General features: G+C 48.1%; 1 long non-coding RNA gene across 1 annotated transcript in view; it reads right to left on the bottom strand.

The window, feature by feature from the left end:
* Window positions 1-23,217, bottom strand: part of LOC146186466 (uncharacterized) — a 483,156-nt gene that overhangs the window by 94,305 nt on the left and 365,634 nt on the right. Inside the window, exon 3 of the long non-coding RNA XR_014707857.1 lies at window positions 20,661-20,716. This is a non-coding gene — a long non-coding RNA (uncharacterized LOC146186466). The remainder of the gene's footprint in view (window positions 1-20,660; window positions 20,717-23,217) is intronic.

Below are 23,217 nucleotides of genomic sequence, written 5' to 3'. Positions count from 1 at the left end.
ACAGTCGGTGTTATCCCCTTGCATATGCCGCGGCCGCCGCCGCCAAATGACGCGTGGGAGGGCTTGAAAAAAGGCCCCGGTGGAAAATGGGGAAGTAATAATAAAGAATAAAAAGGGTAGAAGGAAGATGAATGAGGAAGCGGAGAGACGGAGAGCTGATTTGCAGAGATAGATGTACCACTTCCGTCTCACATTAGCGCGCGATCCGTGAGCCTCCTGCCTTCCTTTTCCTCGAGATATGACGTCCCCCATTTTTACGGTCACTTCTTTTGTCTCGCTGGGGTGTGCGCGATACTTCCCGGGTGAATCGAGACAGATGAGACGGTTGCTTTGAATCGGTTTTGAACGAAAACTGTAAAAGAAAAAAATAAATAAAAAAAATACAATATGCGCGAAGAGCGTGGCTGGGCAAGAGATGACGCCGAAGGAAGGTCTCGCCGCAGAAAAGTATAACTGGTTCTCGACGCATGCAGTAATGTGTAGCTGCAATATTAAACGCGCGAAGATCCGCAGAACGAAATAAAACATAACTGTTTGATTTGGTTTGGTTTGGTTTGTGGGGTTTAACGTCCCAAAGCAACTCAGGCCATGAGAGACGCCGTATAGTGGAGGACTCTGGAAATTTCGATCACCTGGGGTTCTTTAACGTGCACTGACATCGCACAGCACACGGGCGCCTTGCTTTTCGCCGCCATCGAAAAGCTGCCGCCGAGGCCGGGATTCGTGTATCCAAAGGAGCCACAAAGGTCGTAATCGTACCCTTCGTGTGCACTGACATCGCACAGCGTACTTAGACTAGGTCTAATCAGTGAATGAAAGGCCATATTCGCAAGATCCATACGTCATTAACATGCATCGTATCTATTGGCCCCACGTCAATTGGTCAATTGGCAGGTGCTGACGGATCACCAAGACATCATGTATTTATACGAAAAAGCCAAACATATTGTGAACCAATACAAAAATGAAAGTTGCGAGAACGCAGTTTCCCATGAGGACGAATTACTTTCCTAGGGCGCCACAGCTATATATATCTCCCACCTTGCATGTACTACATATAGAGCATGACCGAAACCGAGAATATCGTGTAGGCAGAGTATAAGGGAAAGCAAAAATGCTCTAACGCGAACATGTGATGGCACGCGTGGAAGGCTTGAACATGCTCCGAGGTAAACTGACTCTACTCGTACACAAAATAGGTGTAGCAGGCTCGCTTTGCCGTTATCATGATGACTGCAATGAGTCATCCACTTCGTGTGGAATTAAGGAGCAGAAAAAGCGTCATGAATCAACATATTGCGCTCAAAAGGTCATCAATTGTAGTCGCTGAATATACGCGGCGTATATTCAGCGACTACAATTGATGACCTTTTGAGCGCAATATGTTGATTCATGACGCTTTTTCTGCTCCTTAATTCCACACGAAGTGGATGAGTCATTCGATTCCATTCGCATGCCGGCGTCTTGCTTATAATTATATACTAGTGTCTAAACCACCCCGTGTCGAGGTATATGATGAATAGGCGCAAGATTGGCGACAGGCTGGGCGAGTACGTCTGTCTTTTCCATCATCCCCGATGCGTCCAACACAATTACCACGATGCGCAATGTTGTTGCCGATAATAAAGGCTCATTAAATGGACCATACCGCACGACCTTCGCCGTACAAATGGACGCATACAAGCACCATCGACAGCTTTGTCGCAATTATGAATCACGAATGGTGCAAGCGTGTGTCGGGTGGACGCAGATAAATTGAGGAAAAATTCTGTCGATGCCTGCTGTCCTATTGTGTCACGTGACTTGTACGCCGCAAGTGTGGAGGTTAAGCGAGGAAGCCGAAGACATACAGAGAGCGAGAGAGATGAGGAGGAGACAGCGAATGACCAACTTTTTGGAAATGCGTCCCGTCCGTATGAAAAGCACAAAGTTACGATTTTTGCCTCTGCATCAAAGGTTACCACACATGCATTGCCATCGATGCTGCCATCGATGCAACTATAGACTAGTTAAGCGTATCGATTCCGACATTTTTTCACGATAAAGAAGCCTTTGGTTAGGTGCATGCGTTAAAAAATAAAGGATAGTACGGAGGACACTTTGCACTGCTTGCGGGCTGAAAAGGCGAAATATTGAATGCCTCTCCGTGATATTGTTTTGTCTCTTTGTTCAGTATTTTTTTTTTAAGCAGTGTCTTCATTTTACTTTTGCTGACTATCACAGCTACTGATTCAGTCATGCATTCACAAAGTCCACCTTGTATTGAGGTAGGACGAACGAAAGCTCTCTTGGCGTGCGTGTGTGTATCTACAGCATGCCCATCTCGAAATGCAAATACCGTGCACGGTTCTCTTCCCACCTAATCAAATTCTCAATTATTTTCACCTGGTTACAGGCAACTTCGGGAGGAATTCTGCTTTAATTCGAACATCTTTCACCTGTTTCTGATTTGCGTCTTCACGTGAACCAAGAGGTCCTTTCGAATTTGGCGCCACTTCCTGATTGGCCTGAGGGACAATGACGTTACAATTCTGCTTCACCAATCAGAAGATTCTGGCACCACCTTTTCCGGACAAACGCCGGTTTCGTTGCTCATGAGCGTACAAGGCTCTCAAGGAACGCCTTGAGCACTTTGTCGCTAAATACAAACTGTGAAATTCTAGTTTCAGTGACTCAAAGAAAGGTTTTGGTGATAACTGTATAAACAAACCCTGACCAGTCAATGCAGTCGTGGCAAATGATACGCAAATATATAATTCATAAACTTGCCTCATCGGAAAGAGAATAAATTATCCAAACTCACAAGGTCTCAGTTGCCTACGGTGTATAATTGCGCCTCACTGACTGGCTTGCGTTGGAAGACGACAAGAGGCTGCTCCAATCCACGGCATCATATGTTAATAATACGCATGTGGGCGCAATGTTTGAACTATTGCAAATTAACGCCCAGAGGAGAGGGTAAGAAAGAATCGAACCAACTGCAAGCGATTTACGAACTGTTCCGACTACGCACTGATAAAGAAAACTATATCTTTATGTTTGTATGACCTTGAAATGAGGTTTTGAAGCATGCCGCGGAAAGGAAGACACAAATACTTTTTCACAACCTCTTTGCAGCCCTATATGAGAGGTAAGGAAGGCGACCTGCGCAGAATAATCGGGGAAAATTTGTATGACATAATAAGGCCAAAACGGCGGCATAGGAGGGTGTATATAGGGCTACTATCACGTAGCACGTGCCATCCTGACTAGTTCAAATCACGCATAACTTGTGAAAAGACTAGCAGTTTCGAACATCCTATATGCTTTTTTGCCCTTAATATCCATGAAACCGTGCTCAATACACAATCTCCACAATACGTATATAGTGAGCCACTGCGAGAAATATGCATGAGAAGGGACCTCGTTAGCACGAGCCACAAGCAAGAATCAGATCAAGGTAACAAAACTCTAACAAGATTCCTCCGCGGGCTGTTAAGATGACTGCGAGCAACAACATGCACACACAAAAGACGGAAATAGATGTATGTGTTTTAAAAGTGGGGACATTTATTCTCGCGGTTCATTCGTCACAGTCGCCTTGATCTCCTTAGCGGCCTCTTATCGTGCATGCAGCCTTCGAGGGCAACACGCAACAGCTTATAGGAGCCTCCGCTGCTGCATGATCCGGCACACGCGGACGTGATTCACCAATTCCATAGGGCGCTTCGCAGCATTTCATTCCTTTCGCCTCTTGATACGAGCGCGCTTCGCCGCGCAACAATATTTCATGGAATGAGATTAAGAACGCGTGAATGTGAAAAACAAAACTATACAACGAATATTTCTAACTGCTCCGGCATATACTCTGCCGGGTTAGCGAGAGCTCGCCACGGCTCGTTGCTGAAGGATGAGAAGAGGGACTCGCGACCCAACAACAAGAAAGCGCTGGGTGAGATAGGGAAAGAAAAAAAAAGCGAGAACATTAAATAAAAGAATGAGGAAGGTTATCTGCTTTTCACAAGCTCTCCCCAAGGGCAAGGATTTCTTCCCGAGCTCGCAAGCCTGCGACTCGGAAGAGAAACAAAATTGCCTGTTTGTCGGACCGTGCAGAGAAGCGTGCAAGTCACGCATGAAGGCTTGTATAGCGCTTCAGAAAATATGTCCCAGTTTTTATCGCCAAGAATACTTTTACATTTTCGTTCCGGGCGTTCGCTCTTCGGGTGCAAATGTGCGTCGGCGCGATTATCATACAGTAACTTTTTATTATTATTATTATTTTACCATTAACGTAGTACCACATGGATTAAAGCATGCTGTCTGATCTTGAAGCCTCCTAACTCGGTCTGTGGGAAAGGTGCTCCAGTGCCTTCTCTAACTTCCGCTTCCTGTGTATTACGCCAGCGGAATAAAATTCCAAAGCTCTCATCCACCAATCGACAGGCGTATGTAATCTAGCGTAAGACTACATGGTGCTCGTGTATGAAACGTAGGAATTTTATTCCAGCGCTCTGATGATGAGGAGAGAAAATATTTTCTCCTGTTCGTTAGTGCGCCGTTTAAATTTTTTGCTTCAAATGTATAACTGACGTGATAAGCTACTTATAGCGTACACTCTGCCTCAGGAGATTGATGCAATCGATTGCTTCCAAGCGCCGATATTGCTTTCGCTGTTCGCTCCACGAGTGGGATTTCGTGAGCGTGGTCAATAATTTTATTTAGTTGACTGGTCCCGAAGAAAAGCATAGATAATATTCATTTCTCACGACACCCATGAAACAAAAGCAGCTTTCTAGAATCCAGTGATTTCCCAGGAAATCCATCCCAACCGGCCACTTGTCACCGACTGCGATCGCCGTATCGCCGGCCTCTATATATCGATCTCAGCCGCGGAAGCGAAAACGAAACACACGTCGCGAAAGGCGTGAAGAGTAATGCCATGCCCGCACTTTCAGTTTACACTGCAAACCACCGCCACTGCCGCCCTCTTTTTTTAAAAGATGCCGCGAAGGAAGGAAACAGACTACGACCGGAGAGCGAGAGAGAAAGCGCGCGCAACTAAAATGGTAGAGAACAGCGCTAACGCACCATCGTAATGCTTCAGTAAGGCAAGAATAGAGAGCGATTTGAACAAAAAGGGAGGGATTTTTCGGTCTGCTTTCTTCTTGCGTCGGTAGGAATTCCGAGGCAGAAAAAGAAATGCGCACAGCGCGACAAAGCGGGGAGAGGCAATACAAGCACCATGACAAGGAGAAAAACAAAAAAGCAGCAACACACCGAAGCGGGAGTCAGGAAAGGGAAAAGCCGGCTGGGAGAAGGCGAGAGCACTGCGGGGAGCGACAGCCAATCGAGAGCGCTGATTCAGCCACTGAAGAGGGCAAGGAGGCGAAGAGCAGGGTGCTGCACGGCGGCGGGGACGAAGAAGGACGCCAAAATGGCGTCCGCGGAGAGGAAGCGCTGCCCGCTCCGCCCCGCCGTCACCCAACTCGCGCTCTCCCGAGAGTGTACCGCCGTGGCGGTGCTGAATGGCGATCGCTCCCCGCGCCCGAAGAAGAAACTGCCTCGGAGCGCAGTGGGCGACGACTGTTTTACGGCACTTTCATAGCTCGCGGGCGGGAGGAGCCCTGGCTGCGGCGGCAAGTTTACGAGCAGCCGATGAAAGGGGACGCCGCGCCGTAAATCTGAGATCGGGAGAGTTTAACGCCTCGAAAGTGAGTCACTTACACGAGTCCATAAAAGCGCTTTGCGACGAGAGAAACAGGCATCGCTCGTGCGTGCGTGCGCGCTTGCGCGTGTCGTTGTAGGACGCTTTTTTTGTGTTAGGGAGCCCGCGGCTTCACTGCTAAGCCGGCCGCTGTGGACGGACGCACGCCCACTTTGTATCTGGGCGCTCGGCAAGCCTGCACAAGTGATGACGAGGGTGAAAGCTTCTCGCCGAGCGTCGGAGGGCCGAGGAAAAGAATGACGTTCGTGGTTTTTCCTGGGAGGGACCTCCCTCTTTCCATTCTTCCCCTCAAGGACAAAAGGCAAATAATGCCCGGAAAAGGATGCTGCTCAAACAGTACGGGAGCGCTCTGAAAGCATGCGCCGCCAAGTAAAAAGGAATGGCAGAAGGGATGACCGTATGTGCGTGCGTTTGTGTGGAGGGGTGAAGAAAGATGTGGACAAGCGCGCACAGTGAGAGAGGAAACCGGAAAGAACGAATGAGCTCGGTAAACATCGTTTGTAAAACAAGGTCGTATGAACCCGAGCTTTTTGTTTCTGTTTGCAGTACGCGCTGTATGGTTTCTCAATGGTTTGTTTGTGGGTGTTTTACCGGAACTCTGTAGCAAGAACGAGCGCTTGCTTTTGGGCTAGGCTCCGCACAGTCGCCCTTGTTTCTATCTCCAAATTAAATAACGCGCTGTCCGAGCAAATTGCATCCTTTTTATTTTTACAGTGTCGAAGAATCGGTCAACATGACGCGCGTATTCTACCGTCAAAACGTTTTGCTTCAATCGTCGGTTATTATCAGCTCGCCTCTGCAATCGAGGACGCATTTTCTTTTGCATCCTTTTCCGCCTTTGGATACGTACAGGCGATGCGGGATTACGCATTGGCAAAAATAGGGGTACGGAGAAAATGGAAATTGCCTTATGGGGAATTATGACATTTAAAAATGTGAAAAGGCAAGAAGATTTCGAAAAAAAAAGCGCGAAGGTTTTGCGGAAGCACCGTTATAACTTCTCTGGGTGCAATGAGTCATCCTTGCAGCCCATCCATCACTTTGTGACCACGACCATAAAACTGTCAAAGGCGCCGCCGCGGCTCCTTCAGCATGCGGACGTAACGGCGTTAATGGAGCCGCGGTTTTCTGGGAATCGTTTACAGTTGGCAGCGACATGCATAAACAAGTATGATGCTGCGATGCGAGCTTCAGATGCCGCCTGCAGGCGACGTTTGAGAAGGCTAACAAAAACAGCTTATTATACGCACGGCGGATAGAAATATATTCAGAGGCTGCGTCTCCCAGCGGTATCATATAGTGCGACGCAAAGAAATGGTTTATAGACTTATACCCCAAACAACGGAGATTTTCGGAGATTCTGTATATTTTTATAAGTGGCGCCTGAGAAGTGCGTTAGATGAGGGAACATGGACCACAGACGACTGTTCTTTGTTATTGTTCGAGCATGCATTCTCCTCAGAAGCTAAATGTCACAAAGCGTCATGGGATGAGAAATGTGAGGATTTCTTTCTTTTCTTTTTTTTTTTTTTTGTTGTCTACAGTTCTTAACAACCAACTCTTTTCTAAATTGCCCGCCGGCTATCGGGCAGCGATAATGGAAACATAGAATATGAAAATAAGTTAACAGCAGATGCTTTACAGCGCAACGAAGTATAAACTTACAATTGTGCATTGCGCACCTTTTTCAATAGGAACGAATACAGACCGTATTCAAACAGATGTTTACAAAGTGGCACGAATACATACGAATAGCTCTCCAGAAAAAAAAGAAAAGAAATATTCTGCTGTCCAAACAACTTGGGGAAAGAAACAACCCACTATTCCTTACTAACATGTACGCTTCTTGAGGTATTGCGATGTATGAGCCACGTGTACTAATAACTTTTTACCATTATATATGGAGCGAGTTCGGGAACACAGCAAATAGAAATTTCTCAGTAGCACCGAAACTAAATCTTCTACCACCGGAAAATTGGGTGGCGCAAGGATAGAGCTCCCTGAGAAGCGTTCGAAAGCAAAATCCAAAAGTGCGACAGTATGTCGACATCTCACAGATGTCTTGCTTGTACGAAACTCCATAAGTCAAAACTAAGGCTGCTTCCAATTTCAATCTATTATACTCCTGGAGCCCCTCCCCTGTAAGAAAATTTCATCAGATTATTTCCTTACTTTTTTTCCCCCTCCCCTCTCTCTCACACTCCTTTCATTGAGCGCGCGCATTTGCCATCCATTTCCATAGTCTCGCAGGCGCACCGCTTTCTTTCGCATGAGTTGCTTGACAAAGGTTGCGGTGCTCGGTTTATTTACTTGCAGCGCCGCATAGTGTACCCCGTATATACCTCTTCTCTCTAAGTATACCGCGTAACTTTTCCTTTTGTCGACTTCGATATCTGCGCATCTATTTATTCGCGGACTGTCACCACGTGTATGAGCGAAAGGCCTTCAGCGCATAACTCGCTATTAATAAGCGTCGCCCGCCCTTCCTCACTCTTCTCCAAAGACCTTCATTACATGTCTGTATATAGATTTTTTTTTTTTCCCCGAGCTGCTTAACTCTCGCCCACCATGATGTTTGCAGCGAGTTTAACCCTCTTTCCCCAACCACTTCCTCCTTACACACAATGACTGCCACTGTTTCTGTTGCCAAGGCGCGGCACATCTTTCACTGACAATCTACTGAGCACGTTTTATCATTTTTGCTTGTCACTTTCTCTTTCTTCTCCCATCGCAGTAAACGCGGCGGCAACTTTGCTTTTGTCTTTATCGTCGGTCGCCTTTGTCTTCATTCGCAATTTCTTGTCTCCTTCAATCTCTGCTGTTTCTCGTGCCCCTCGCTCTGTCGTCGTGCGAACAAAAGCCAAATAGAGCGGCTCGAAATTGTCTTTCGTCGCGACGCTGTTTCTTTTTTTTCATTTCTTTCTTTCTTTAATATCGCAGTCACAAGTCCGTCCGCACGGGGTATATATACGTTAATTCGCTTTGTTCAGCGCAGCAACGGTACAAGCGGAGCGTTTTTCTGTCCCACGTATCTCTCGTCGCATGTCTTTTCCCACTCTGTTTCTTTCTCACCGCTCCTTCTTTCTTTCTTTCTTTTTTCCACGTCGCAGGCGCGATTTTGGTGATAAATACTACTGCCCGTATACGCTAAGTTAAAGCGCTCAGTGCGACGGAGCGACAGTGAAAGAAAAGATGAGAAAGAAAGCTTGCTAACAAATCAGATCGGAGCTTGCTTAGCCCTCTGAAGCTGTGGCGATCCACCGAAGCGATGCAAACGTACACGGGACCAGAAAAAAAGGAAGAAAGTGGTAATAAGCCAGCGAGAGAAAAGGTGCATATATCTCCAAGGGCGGAGTGGTGGGAGGGAGGCGGCCCGATGCAGAACTTTGCGCTGCTCGCGAACATTTTCTCTCGTGCGCGCTTTTCAAAATTGGGCGCCGTTTTCCGAAAATGAGTTGTAGCGCGCGCGGAACTTGTATAATAGCGTGGAAGAGAAAAATTGGCAGGTCTGACGGCTGCGGAATTATGCCGCCCCGTGTTCGTGTCTCCGTGTACGTGCGTGTGACTGTATAAGGAAAGGGGACACGTATATAGTGACGGCCCTTGGCGGCGCAAACCTTCAAGCAGGTATACTATACATACGCAGCTGTAGGCGCCTATACGTCTCAAACGAGTTCTTGCTGAGACATGAAGGTGGAAAAAAGAAATTACGCGCTCATATGATTGATGAAACTAACCCAGGAAGTGGCGTAAAACAATGAACAAGAAAAGAAAAAAAGAAAGCATGCCGCTTCATCTTGCATTCTTTTTGTTCTCATGTACAGACACGCAGTTAGAACGAGAAATTAATTAGATTGAACATCGGTCAAGTCAAGTGCAATGCATGTTTTTGCGCGGAGAAAGCAGTGCAAATTGGCAATTTCCCCGGGAAGACTGATGAGGCTTAACTGGCTACATTTTACACTAAAGCAAGATATATGATTGCGCAAGGAGTGAGGAACCTGTTCTGAAAGGAGTGAAATTGTTTTCCAAGGAGGACACCATTTACATGTTCTGCTTGGACAAGGCGTTCGGAACAGTGCATGGATCCGATCTATAGGTAGCAAAAGAATGACGCCACTCACGGTGACGGTCACGGTGACGGTCACGCAGACGAAAGGCTGATATTAGAGTTACGTGCGCAACTCAATACCGCCGTTGTGTTTGATACAATTTTGGTAACCTTTAAGAAAACTCCGGTTTACGACATTATTCTGAAAAATTTCACTCTATCTGCATATATAGCCGCCACATAAAGCTCCGTACCTAATATTAGTTCCATAGAAATATAGCGCATGCGTACTGCATGAATTCTCAACAAAATGTTTAATGTAATGTGGCATCACAAACAAGTACACGAGTGCACCTTTAGTACAAATCTCCCCGATGGTTCATTTTTGACCAGTACACGGCTCTTTTGGATGATTTTATGCTGATGGCGTATGCTTCGAAAGAAAATTTTTGTGATACCCATGTGCGTTATTCTTGAAGCCAAAGTAATAATTCCGAGCATCAATTCGGATCTTTTTTTTTTGAAACCACGTAAGGCGTTAACAGTGCAAAATAAATAAATAGCACGGCTGCATCAGCTGATAGAACGGCACAATGATGCAATGAATATTCTCCGCGACGATGAAGGCTGTTGACTCAGTGACGTCATGTCTCATATGCTTCCACAGGTTCCCAATGATACATCCAATACGTATTTACGCATTTCGATGCTGCCGAAAGACGCCGTAGCGTATCAGTTACTCATGCGCCCTCCTGAACACGACTTAACTTACACCTTGGTAGGGGCACAGTTAATTGGACAACAGACAAATATGTACATTGTAACTTTCATACGTCCGTGGTTATGACCTATTGTTACGTCCGCGTTCATAGTGACCGAATTAAAACTTCGTGTATTATTTTGAGGTGTCTATGGTAAGTGTATTACGACATCACAGTAATGCATTTACCCTTTCTTACTGTTTATTTATTATACAGATTCATAAATCACAATTTTTGTGATTATAATTGGTAATTCGTCTTTATTTTCGATATGCGGCTAACATTAATGGGGCATTCTTTGTTTTCTATATAAATGTGGTGCGTTGTGTTTCGAACTCTGTAAATATATGCATTATATGTCGTCAGTTGTATAGACACAAACCAAGAACCCAGATAGGCGCGCCTCAATTAAAGATGACGCTAGAGCCAGAAGCGTCACGCGATTGTGGCTGGCACAAGGAACTTCGCAGGTGCCTGGAACCATGTGACAGTGAGACAGTGAAATGGGTTGGGGATCATTGTTAGGGACTTTCGTCACGTCACTCTTGAGTAGCATGTGGCTTAGCATGTGCAGTAGCATGTGTGGAGTAGCATAGCAATGGGGCTTATTCCTCCTACAGTACAAAAGTCTTACACCTTAATAAGTGTAAAAAGGGCACGCTTCATGTTAACACCGACATTTTATACTTTTTACACCCCAAGATGTCAGATGATGCTCAGATATGTTAAAACCCCTAATAACACCTCTTCCATGCACTTTTGATTAAAAGAAAAAAAGGAGGTGTTGGAAGATTAGGCTTTTCATGCCTGGTTCACGACAACGCCCTTGTTCCTACAGGGGTGTTTTAACACGGGGCGTATTTGCGAAAATAAGTAGCCGGAATCCCATTGTCTGCCGCGATGCCATGTAATAAAAAGTACTTCACCCGCCGCGCTAGGTTAACCCCATCCGCCCGAGTTCTTTTATGTTCGGCATGGAGCGCGGCTTACTCTTGTCAAATCGTCTGGCCTTATTCATTTTGGAATTGACTGCGCTTCGAAACTTGGGTAGGCACTTAAGATAGTGCTATCCATATTTTGTCATCCACCTCGCATCCGCACGAAATGTAAATACTTGGCACGCTCGCCACTTTTTGTTTCCAAGAATTCCTTAATGGGGCGACCTATAGTGAACGTGGATTAAGGAGGAGACGGGACCAAGACAAACCTATTGACGACAGCTACAGAATCTCGCTATATTTCGACGCGCGGCTTGCATATTCGTTTATTGAGCAAGCGTAACGAAGATCTTGCATATTTTGGGAGCCACCCATCTCTTTCAACCAATCAAAAATGGTCCCAGCAACAAATCAGGCCCTGGCCGAATTGAATATTCTCATTGACGCATATTAAGCTACATTAGACACTTTGCAGCACGTGAGTGGATTTGAACAAGGAACCACACGAGCAAGCATTCCCTGGAGTGGTAACAGGCACAGTCACAAATGCGACAACACAAGCGACCCCATTCTGGCGGTAAAACAACGAGCGCCGGCATACTTATCCTAATGTTATGCATACTTTGCAGCTTCTTTTGGTATTGCTTTTATTAACACAAGGCATCTTTCGTACGTCTTCCCATTGGTTCCTCTCTGGCCAGTAAACGGTGACTTAATAAATTTATGCGCAGTTCTTTCTAAAAAAGAAATGAATGGTTCGTTTATGACATAATTGTCAGATTCCTTCTCCGCTCGAAATCAAGACATTGCGCATCCGGCCATGCGTATTTTTCGGTATGTATGTACACGAGTCCGGCGGGCCTGGGTGCAGCCAAGCGCAGATTTAAGATATAAAGAATGATGCATTTCGGCCAAAACGTGCGCCTCTTCTGTAATATGTGTTTCTGCGTCGAGAGGGGGGAGGGGGGGGGGGGGGGGACAATGCACACTGTGGTGTAGTCAGCCGACATTTCAAAGAGAGCTTTTCGCTTAATTGTAGACGACACGAGTGGGCGACCGCCGGCTTCACGCTCAATATACGGACAAAACAGCTTGTTTTCTTTATTTTTACTTTCGCACTCAATCCTTCTTGCAAACGCCCAAGGCTTTACACATGCCTCCAAGTCAGAATATGGCGGCTCCACCAGGGAGTACCTAACTGTAGAACTCCAGTATCACTGAAGCATGCCAACTCAACCGCGGTCGCTGCGGCGACGCCCGAGAGTAAGCTTCCACGAGACGAGAACGGAGCAAAACATAATTTAGAGCAATTCGGGCTCGGCGGAGATCGCAGACATAGGCGGCGGCGGCGGCGACGGCGTGAGTGTAGGGGAAAGGTAGCAGCAGAGCGGTTGGCGGAGTGGGAGGGGAGGGGATGTAGAAGTGCGTGTTGCAGGAAGAAGACCCGAGAGGATGGTGCGGGGAGGAGACGGCGTCGCTCGCTGTTCGCTTTCTTTCGACCGGAACCGCACCGAGATATACATTCGTTTCGCAAAAGTGCCCGTTAATTGCTACGAGATGAGAGTCTTGCGCCACGCAGCGAAGGAAGGGGGGGGGGGGGGGGGGGGGGGAGGCAGAAGAAAGCGCGCCAGTTATGGTGGAGAAGCAAAAAGAAAGCTTTGAGAATCGCGCGGCGATGCTAGCAGGGAAGTAAAGGGGGTAGAACTCTCGCTTCAGCGAACGTGCGCCGAAGCGCGACTGCGGACGCCCCCCCTCCCGCGCTCGCCGGCTCGACTTGACTTAACTCGGCTAGCCCTCGGCTTGGCTAGGCTTCAGGATGGCAGCGCTCTTTCGCGGCTCGGGCTCAGGACAAATGCAAATTGAACTGCCACGCGGAGAGCAGCAAGGGCCGGGACCGGACCGACACAACACGGGTTCTTCTCTCGGAATGCGAGGGCCCGTAAGAAGAGGGCGGACAGAAAGAAATCAAAAAGAAAAAGAGAGAGAAAATAAAATAGAGAAAGCGTGAGACACGAAGCATAAAATGTGGAGGAGTTGGCGAGAGAGCACGAAGAAGAAGGAAGAGCGTGACGCTGCAAGGCTAGCCGACGCGACAACGCGCGCAGTCCACTGGAAGCGGGTCCAAAGAAGTCGTTTATAAATCTGACAAATCCAGCAGGACCGGGCGGGCGGGGACTGTTCGTGCTGTGGCGCTCACGCACGCACCCGACAGCCAGCGCGGCGCGCCCACTGTACACCACACGCACACAAGTGTAGCAAGAGCGCTCGCGGGCCCCAGTCTGTAGTTTATCTTACTTTCCGGATTTTCTCTCACTGGCTACCTCAAGCGCAGAGACACATACGAACGTACACAGAGACTGTTTCTGAATTCCGCTCCTTCATTCCATACTTCTTTTATTTCTCGGCGATCTCTTTCCCCGCGCAGTCCGTGAAGGCTCGCAAGGGTAGCAGCGCAGCGGCTCGTGCTATAACCCAGCGCGCCCGCCATAGCAGCTACGGTCCCACGAAATCCGAAAGCAAGGGCACGCGAAAGAAAGAGAGAGAGAGAAAAAAAAAAGCAAAAGCAAAAGGAGGCCAAGCGCGCAAGTCGTCGGTGTTGTAAATTACGAGCTGCCAACCCCTCTCCCCTTTTTCACCCAACACAGAGCGTGTTGCTCACATAGAAGGCGCGAGCGCGCACACGCTGTTGAAAAGACTCCGCCGCCGGAATTCGCCATTCGTCAGCGACTTTTGTACTTCTGCAGCGCACTTCCCTCCGAGTATGGTGAGACTTTATGCCCCCGCGCATCCACACACTCTTCTTTTAGGTCTTGTCTCGCTGAAACTGTAGCGCTGCCGTCGACCCTTAGTTGCTTTCTCGTTTTGTTTTAATAGTGGAGGGACACTACCCTTTCAATGTGACCGCCCTCCCCCCACTTTGCAGTGTGACACTATAGCCGAACGAGAAACGCTGCAGTCGTGTTGTGTACAACCAGCCATAGCCGATCGTCCCTGTGTTTTGAGAGATTTAGTGCTAACACTAGCCACCCCCCCCCCCCCACCCCTCCTCCTCCATCCGAGGAGCTCCCTTCACGCCCTTCTCTTTTTTCCCTCTGTGTAGGCTCACAGATTGAAACTGGCCATTACGAAAGAAGCATCTTTCCTCTGCCAGTAGTGACTGTACTGTTGCCGTCCACACGAGGAGTCGCTAACAGAACTCTACTAGAATTTACAGCCGTGCTACATAAAGAGCGATGTCAAAGGAGAGATTTACAACCCATGAAATTTATTACCCTTTCCGCGCGCCCTTCTGAATCCCGACGCTGTCTTCCGGCAAGGAGCCTGCGCCGAAAAAGAAACCACGTGAAGAAAGAAAGCCGCGTTTCTGGCAGATTCGTTAATCTCTTGCCTTTGAATGAGGGTCGTCGTTGAATAGCTGAGGTCACTTGCCTAAAAGCTTTTCCTTTCAGCTTGGTGACAGAGAGAAAGTGAAACCAATAGGCTCGCATTAAAGCGGCCTTCTTCCTCGCAGATACTTGATACAGGTCCTCGATACCCTTGAATCCACCGCTGCCATTTCGATCGCCTAGCGGACGTGTTGAGAACGTGATCCATGGCAGATTACTTTTCTTCGTCGTGATAGAACTGTTTCTATGAGAGGAGTTGTAGTATATAGTGCTTTACAGCATCAAATTGAAGGATTGACTTTCGCAAGGTACTTTAACTTGTTGCGCCATCGCTGCAAACCTACGGCAGTGTAACCGGCCGACATTTATATCCAGTGGTCAACCTCTTATTATGCGTTTATAGTTGTGAGTAGAGTCAAGAAAACAAAGGCGTGATAAATATATGCAGCGTCGCGTGATGTGGATGTGTACTTGGGAGGGAAGAAGCGAACAACAGCCGTGTAGCGCATATATGTCTCCTAACTGTAGCAAGACACGAGACATCTATAGCGGCTTGTAGATCGTCTTCTTTGTCGCCAACGGAGCCCGAGACTATCCGCATATTGTGAGATCGTCGGCACACAGGGAGTGCCGGATGATCAGGATGGCCGAAAGCAGAGAGGGAAGCTTGCAGGGGGCCGGATTGAAGAATGTCGAAGACAAAACATAGCCCTGTGGGGTGCCTCTGCTTGGTAAACCAAATTTGGGGGAATTTAAGGGGGGGGGGGGGGGGGGGTGCGAATGTAGGTGCACACTCGGTGACCGCAGTTGGGGGATGCCAAGTTGTCAAGAATGAGCGCGTGGTAGACGTTATCTATATAGGCCCAGAACCGCCATGGGGTATACGGTCTAAAGGGATGTGCAGGGATCTTGAATTTGTAGAAGGACGTTCTGTGCCGATAGGTGGGGGCGGAAGCCGAACATGGAGCCAGGAGAGACGCCCGCATCTTTCACGTAAGGCTGGAGGCGACTATACCACCCTCTCAAACAGCTTGCCAGTGACTTTTGAAATCGGTCGAAGTTTGTGATACAAGGGCTGTTTTTGGTGCCTGCCTTTGGAATCAAACGGATGTCGGCATGCTTCCAGTCTGCAGGAGGCTACCATATTCCACACTTGATTGAAGTAGTCGGTGAATGCCAGCAGGGCAATGGTCACTTAATCGTGGCTAGGTGCCGTGTTCCGTGCTATAGTCCAAAGGCATCGGACAAACGAGCGGCGAGCAAGGCGGAGTATTACTCGAATCTCACAGCGGCTTGCAGATCGGCGCCGACGTGTCGGACATTTTTGTTTGTTTGTTTGTTTGTTTGTTTGTTTGGTGCTTTTAGTTTCGAACCGCCCAATGTTATGGAAGGCTGCCGCAACAGGTTTGCCACAACTGCCGCCCGTTAAATGATAGTGAATAGGGCGTATATGTATACATATAGGCTATATATAGGTAATGGAGGCTCGTCCAAGCGCACTCCTAATGTGGAGGCTTCGCTTATCAACCCTCCCACGGTAAACACCGTCGAGAGATAAGGCAATGCATGAGCTTTTCAGTCAAAGGGGCTACACTTACAGTATTACGCTTCAGCGGCCACTTTGTACCTTGATCCACATTTACCTTAATCGCGAAAGAACCGCGTGCCTGCCCATTGCGATTCAGATATAATGACGGGGCGTCGCTGTCAAGTCACCTGAGTTCGTTTCTATTGCATTGCTCGAGGCTGCTAATCGTACAACCATATCCTTAATCTTGGTCTTCGAACCACAGTTGTAGGGTTTGATAATTGGTGACCGATAAGAGAGGTTTAGAGTAGTGACGAGATCCCCCTTAGACCTTTGCATCGGGCGAGGAGGTTGTCGAAACGCCTCCTCTCTGGACTATTGCAAACCGGTTCCGCTGCCGCCTCCACCGTGTTGACGTCAGGCGCACACAACAGCCCAGTGAGCATAAGGAAAATAAAACCGCAGCAGACACAGGGCGGTACTGGCAACTGAAACGTTTATTGAAAAAACCGGGGCTTTTAAAGACGGATGGCACATGTGACCTTACAATCAGGTAAAGTGGGCTGAAACATGAAAACCAAAAAAGGCCTTCGGCGAACCTTAAAAACAACAATCAGCACGTGGAAGTTGATAAAAGGATGATAACAAACATAATCTGTAAAAGAGGAAATCATTACAAAATAATCTGAACAATCTACAACAGCACATGAATGAAAAGACAAAGATCTCCGCACTAGATGAGCATGACACGAATCCAAAACAAGAGGTTCAAAATAATTTTTAACGACCGACAACCAGGGGAGGAAGTGGATGCATACAAACAAAACAGTATAACAACCAGCCAAGAAGTCACATGACAAGGAAATCTAGTTCTTTTTGGAGGAGAGCGACAGAAGGTGAGCTAACGCATTCATCTGGATGCGAACGCTGGATGACAACCGCCTCTACTATCTCTCCTTCAAGTTGTCCCTTCCTTCTTCCTATAATCTCAGTCTGGCTGAGCTGTGGGCGACAGCCCCGACAACTACGGCAGTGAATCGGCAAATTCGAGCCCCCTGCCTCCCCCAAGGAACGCGCGTGTTCTCGCAAACGATCATTTAAGCACCTACCGGTTTGTCCAATATAAACACGCCCACAACTGAGGGGAATCTTGTAAATAACCCCTTTCGCACATTCGACACGCTTGTTCTCTTCTGGAAACATTCTTTCCCACCAAATTGCACAATCTGGACAGTTTGCAAGGTGCAGAAAGAACAATATCAACGCCATATTTACCCGAAATCTTTTCAAGATTATGTGAAACCTTATGAATGTAAGGAATGACTTCAAGTTTCTTCTGGCTAGTAGTTTGTAAGGAGACAGGTTGTTTTTCTTTTTCTTTCTTGCGTAGCTTCTTGGCCACCGATTCGGCAATCGCCCTTAACAGGAAACTCGGGTAACCTGCCTTCTCCAGTCGCTCCACTTGAAGATGAATCTTCAAGTGGAGCGACTGCCCAAGAAGCTACGCAAGAAAGAAAAAGAAAAACAACCTGTCAGTGTCTCCTTACAAACTACTAGCCAGAAGAAACTTGAAGTCATTCCTTACATTCATAAGGTTTCACATAATCTTAAAAAGATTTCGGGTAAATATGGCGTTGAGATTGTTCTTTCTGCACCTTGCAAACTGTCCAGATTGTGCAATTTAGTGGGAAATAATGTTTCCAGATCAGGCACGTGTGGCATAAAACACTTAGAAGAGAACAAGCGTGTCGCATGTGCGAAAGGGGTTATTTACAAGATTCCCCTCAGTTGTGGGCGTGTTTATATTGGACAAACCGCGGTAGGTGCTTAAATGATCGTTTACGAGAACACGCGCGTTCCTTGGGGGAGGCAGGGGGCTCGAATTTGCCGCTTCACTGCCGTAGTTGTCGGGGCTGTCGCCCACAGCTCAGCCAGACTGAGATTATAGGAAGAAGGAAGGGACAACTTGAAAGAGAGATTGTAGAGGCGGTTGTCATCCAGCGTTCGCATCCAGGTGAATGCGTTAGCTCACCTTCTGTCGCTCTCCTCCAAAAAGAACTAGATTTCCTTGTCATGTGACTTTTGGGTGGTTGTTATACTGTTTTATTTGTATGCATCCACTTCCTCCCCTGGTTGTCGGCCGTTAAAAATTATTTTGAACCTCTTGTTTTGGATTCGTGCCATGCTCATCTAGTGCGGAGATCTTTGTCTTTTCATTCATGTGCTGTTGTAGATTGTTCAGATTATTTTGTAATGATTTCCTCTTTTACAGATTATGCTTGTTATCATCCTTTTATCAACTTCCACGTGCTGATTGTTGTTTTTAAGGTTCGCCGAAGGCCTTTTTTGGTTTTCATGTTTCAGCCCACTTTACCTGATTGTAAGGTCACATGTGCCATCTTTCTTTAAAAGCCCCGGTTTTTTCAATAAACGTTTCAGTTGCCAGTACCGCCCTGTGTTGTCTCTAGCCTCCGTCCTGTGTCTGCTGCGGTTTTATTTTCCTTATGTCTCACCAACTGGCCTACACATCTACTCTGCTAACCCAGTGAGCAATATGGTGACGGCAGGAGGCCTTCGTTGCAAAGGTCTATACTAAACAGCACGAACCCGACGGTCGCTGCACTCATGGCAATCTGAAATCATCCGTCTGGGTGGGCGGCGAAGAAGATATAAGGCCTAAAGCCATACTGGGGATCCCCGCGCCGATGCATCCACGCGTGCTGCATGATTTGAGAGGGCGACCCAAATGCGCATATTCAAAGAAGGCCACGCGAGACCGCGGTCTTATATGCACGAACGCACGTGTAGTGTAGCAGCATCGTGCACCACGCACGTGGGGCGGCAAGGGCAGCAAGCGAAGCGAGCACAGCTGCTATCCGGCGCAGCCGCGGTGGCCGCACCGCCGCCGCGCTCCGTCGACGGCCATCCATTAACCCATTAACAATTCCGGAGCCCATGGGCGGCTATCGGAACGCTCTCGGCTCCGGGGCCGCCGGCGAGCCCGACGGGCCGCCATCCATTGCGGCCTGTCTGGGCCGGATTTACAAGTGCCTAGGCCTGGATTAGAGAGGCGCGCCCGGGGCCGTCCCCTCGGAACCCTGTATTCTTCATAGGGCCGCCTTGTAATCAATTGCGCGCCCAAATCCGTCGGGATAGGCGCCTCGAGGGAGTCGAGTCGAGAGGAGAGAAGGGCGCGAAAGTGCGCGCGCCCAACAGCGCGGAGAAGAGAAGCGACAGGCAGCGAAAGAGAAAGATAAAACAAGCGGGCCGAATCCAATTCTTAGTGTCGATGCTGCTGTTGCAGCTGCATGGATCCGCTTTCTATTCTGCAGCGCGTGTTCCTTTTTACTTTCTTCGCTCTCCACCTCTACCTACACTCGTTCTTCTTCACCAGCGGGCGCGAAACTTATTTGCTCTTTTGCGAGACTACTGCTGCTGCTGCTACTGGTGCGAGCGGGCCGCGTGAGATGGTAGATATATAGGTTCGATCCCCTCTTTTCGGGCGTTCGCCGTCCGGCAAGCTCCTCCTTGGAGCGCGTTCTCGTTTTTACTTATTTCTGCTCTTATATGCGCCCTCGATCTTCCCCCTATCGAAACCGAGTTTGGAAACAAACGTCGGATCTCTCCAGCGAGAAAACGCGGGATTAAGCGCGCCACACACTCTCTCCCCGCGCCGACCGTGCGGCATGCGCGGCTCCCTGTCGAATCCGCGCCGCGGGGATTTGGGCATACGCGCCTTGGCGGCGATGCCCGAACGAGAACCGCGCTCCCGATCTTCTTACGTGTCGACGAGGGTTAAAAAGACAAAAGGAAAGTAGGGTGAGAGGGAGGAAAGCAGGCACTGATATACGTGCGGAAGAACGTGGCCGCTTCTCTGCACGTGGTTCGCATAGCCCCAGTATAATCGCATCTAACCGCGCTACACATTCTTAACTTCCGTAAACAACAATCACACTTCAATTATCAGCTTTTTAATCACTGAACGGAGCGGCATCTTCAGAAAGCACTGACCGTGAACACAACAGGCACATAAAGACACATCGGGTCAGCGACTGTGCGTTAGCTCACTTACCTCGAGAACATAGTCAAATACACTTAGATATATATGGATATATTCGTGCTGGACATGCAGTTTACAACTTTTATAGTGCTGGACGCCTTTTACAGATGCCTATGCTGACACCCCATACAACCCCGATGGCAGTCAATTAAGCAAAGAAAAGTATTCTGCACAGCTATAAATACGCGCTCAAATTCACCACGCAAAGTCAGGAAGAAAGCGCCTGGCTTACCTGAAAGGGTGCCAGAACCCAAGAAGCCGATACACTTTTACGTCACGAGATGCCACCTGCGGAATCAAACGCATTTTAGAAGGTACGTCATCAATAAAAACAGATAAATGATTGTATATGCATACACGCAACAACCCGTGTGGTGTACGAACGAATCGACGCCACAAGGAAGTGTGTGCGCAAGTGATGAACATAATTTATTCATATTTCATATTCGGTGCGTTGAGAAGTGGTAATGTATCCGTGTAGAAGGGCGCTTATTATGTTTTCTGTTCTGTCTCCTGTGTAAAAGCCATCGACACAGGGGGGGGGGCAGGGATCAAATTTCACGCAAAACACGCACAGGTATGACACCGTGTGGTAAGCGTTATAAGCCAACGTGCACTTGATGAAGGAGGGAATGGTAATGTTATGACTGAACAGAACAGAGCGGTCTTCAAAGCTGGCCAATCAGGGTATGACACTAAAACACAGGTTTATGCGCCGAGGATAAGCTCACCGCTATACCCGAAGCACATCTGTCACGCATATGCATATCTGTATTTCCTGGCCTACTGGGCGAAGAGCTTCTATACTTCCTTCATCCTATTGGTAGCAGAAGCACTTTACCACGTATATCGCCGGTCTGCAATCTCCCCTCCTTACTTTGAGTATTATCTTCCATATTAGATATTCTCCACCCCTTCCTCCGTTCTCCTATTCGTCGGACATTGTTTAGGTGACATGCCCTAAGCAGTGCGTCTCCTTGAGTGGAAAAGACCGGCACCTTTCTTTAAGTTTCCTATTTTCTGAACAAAAACCAAATGCATGATCTGCTGAAGGGTAGTCAAGCTCTGAATGCTATTCTGAAACCTAGGGCTAGTAAAAAAAAAGAAAAGCAAGAACTAATATATCAGGCGATGCAAAAAGATCGATAGCAATAAATAAATAAAAAAGCAATCTCTGCAAACGTCAAATTACACCGTGCACTTAGTCACATTCCTATAGAGACCGCAGACCCAATCGATATTCAGGGGTAGCTGTGACATTTGTCCAAACTGGCAGCGTGCACCGTCCGCGTGGAGCGGTGCGCGAATGGGTGAGACCTTGCAGTTCCTCCAGGAGACACCTTTTAATTCAGCGACCTCTAGAATTAAAAAGAGCTCCGCTGTGAGGGGGAAGTGTGGCGCAGTTCAAATGCAGCCTGGGTCGGTGGGGATATGGTTCCCTCGGTGGAGCTCGTTAAAATTGTTCCACGGGGTCCAATCAGTCAGTATTCCCCTCCCCGAATTTCGCGATGATCCAACGTCCCCGCACCAGACAATACGGCCGGCTTCTTGAACGCACACCGACCTCGAATATAAGGCAGCCGAGGAGGAAGAAGAAGAAGGTCTTTTAATAACGCGACTGCGGGGGTCTCCAATAGCGAAGCATGCAGCGTATGCGCGTCTCGGAAGGCCGGCCTGTATGTGAGTTACTCGTTTTTTGCAATAAAAAATAAACGCCGAGACTACATATATACAGCGCGACAGCGCCCGCGGTCCGACCACCCGCCGGCTTGATTGAAATCTGCGCGGGCGCGCGCTCTCCCTCTTTCATTACGTTAAAATGTCCTCCGATTCATTGACAGGCTGCGGTTCAAGCGAAAAATTAAAAAAAAAAAAAAAGGGGGGGGGGGGGGGGGGGGGAGACGGAAGGCCAGAAAGGCTGCCTACACAAAATTTCTCTTTCTGGGTGAATTCGAAGTGAAGATACTATACAAAAGGCAAAACAAGCGCGTTTGCGAGCGTGTGCGTCTGGGTACAGCACGGCTTTCCCTCACGAAGCGTTTTCTTGTATGCACGTATTTTTCCTTAACCTAGATTGATAGTTGCGGCAAGACAGCCTGCTTTTTCTCTTCTTTAATTCTTCTCTGCGTGAAGGATTTTGGGATATTTCGAGCAAAGAGAAAGAAAAGAAAAGAGAAGATTAGTTTCGCGCGTCAAGTCGGGAGGACGGGTGGTTGGTTGCCCGGTGGCCAAGGGGGACGGAGGTGCAGCGACAGTGATTGAAAACGTATTCGGGCAATCTAGATCCAATACTTTTCCCTGGCCCCTAGGGCAGCGTCGCAGAGGAGTGTAGTAGAAAATGAGAAAACGAAAAGAATCACAGCTAGATGCGAAAAACTATTAACAAGGAAGAAGACGCTATACAGAAGAAGGACGCAGCCGTGAGACTTTCTAGGCGGACTTCGTTGCACAAACTGTGACAGGGAACCGAAGCCCGCTTCGTCCCGGTCTCCATACCGTCTCGATGTACACACGGTTGGTTTCACTGAAACGCGGAGACGAAGAGACGGAGTGGAAAACGAGAAAATACCACCACGCATAAATACGCTCCAACAAACATGCACCGTCGAGGCGTGATTCTAAAGAAAGAAAAAAAAAAATGCTGGGGAGACAGGAGAGGAATTCCACACGAGCGTTTAGGCGACTGCAGCCCCGCGGAACCAGACTCGTGCCCGTGGACCGAGGGATGCCAGTTCCACTACACCCCTCTTCGCCAGCGTCAATCTAACTGGCGTGCCTGTCTATATATG

The sequence above is a fragment of the Amblyomma maculatum genome, chromosome 6, assembly GCF_055883805.1.
Source record: "Amblyomma maculatum isolate TAMU_Amacu chromosome 6, ASM5588380v1, whole genome shotgun sequence".
NCBI classification, from domain to species: domain Eukaryota; kingdom Metazoa; phylum Arthropoda; class Arachnida; order Ixodida; family Ixodidae; genus Amblyomma; species Amblyomma maculatum.
Note: the sequence above shows the minus strand (reverse complement) of the source record. Positions and strands in the feature narration are given on the sequence as shown.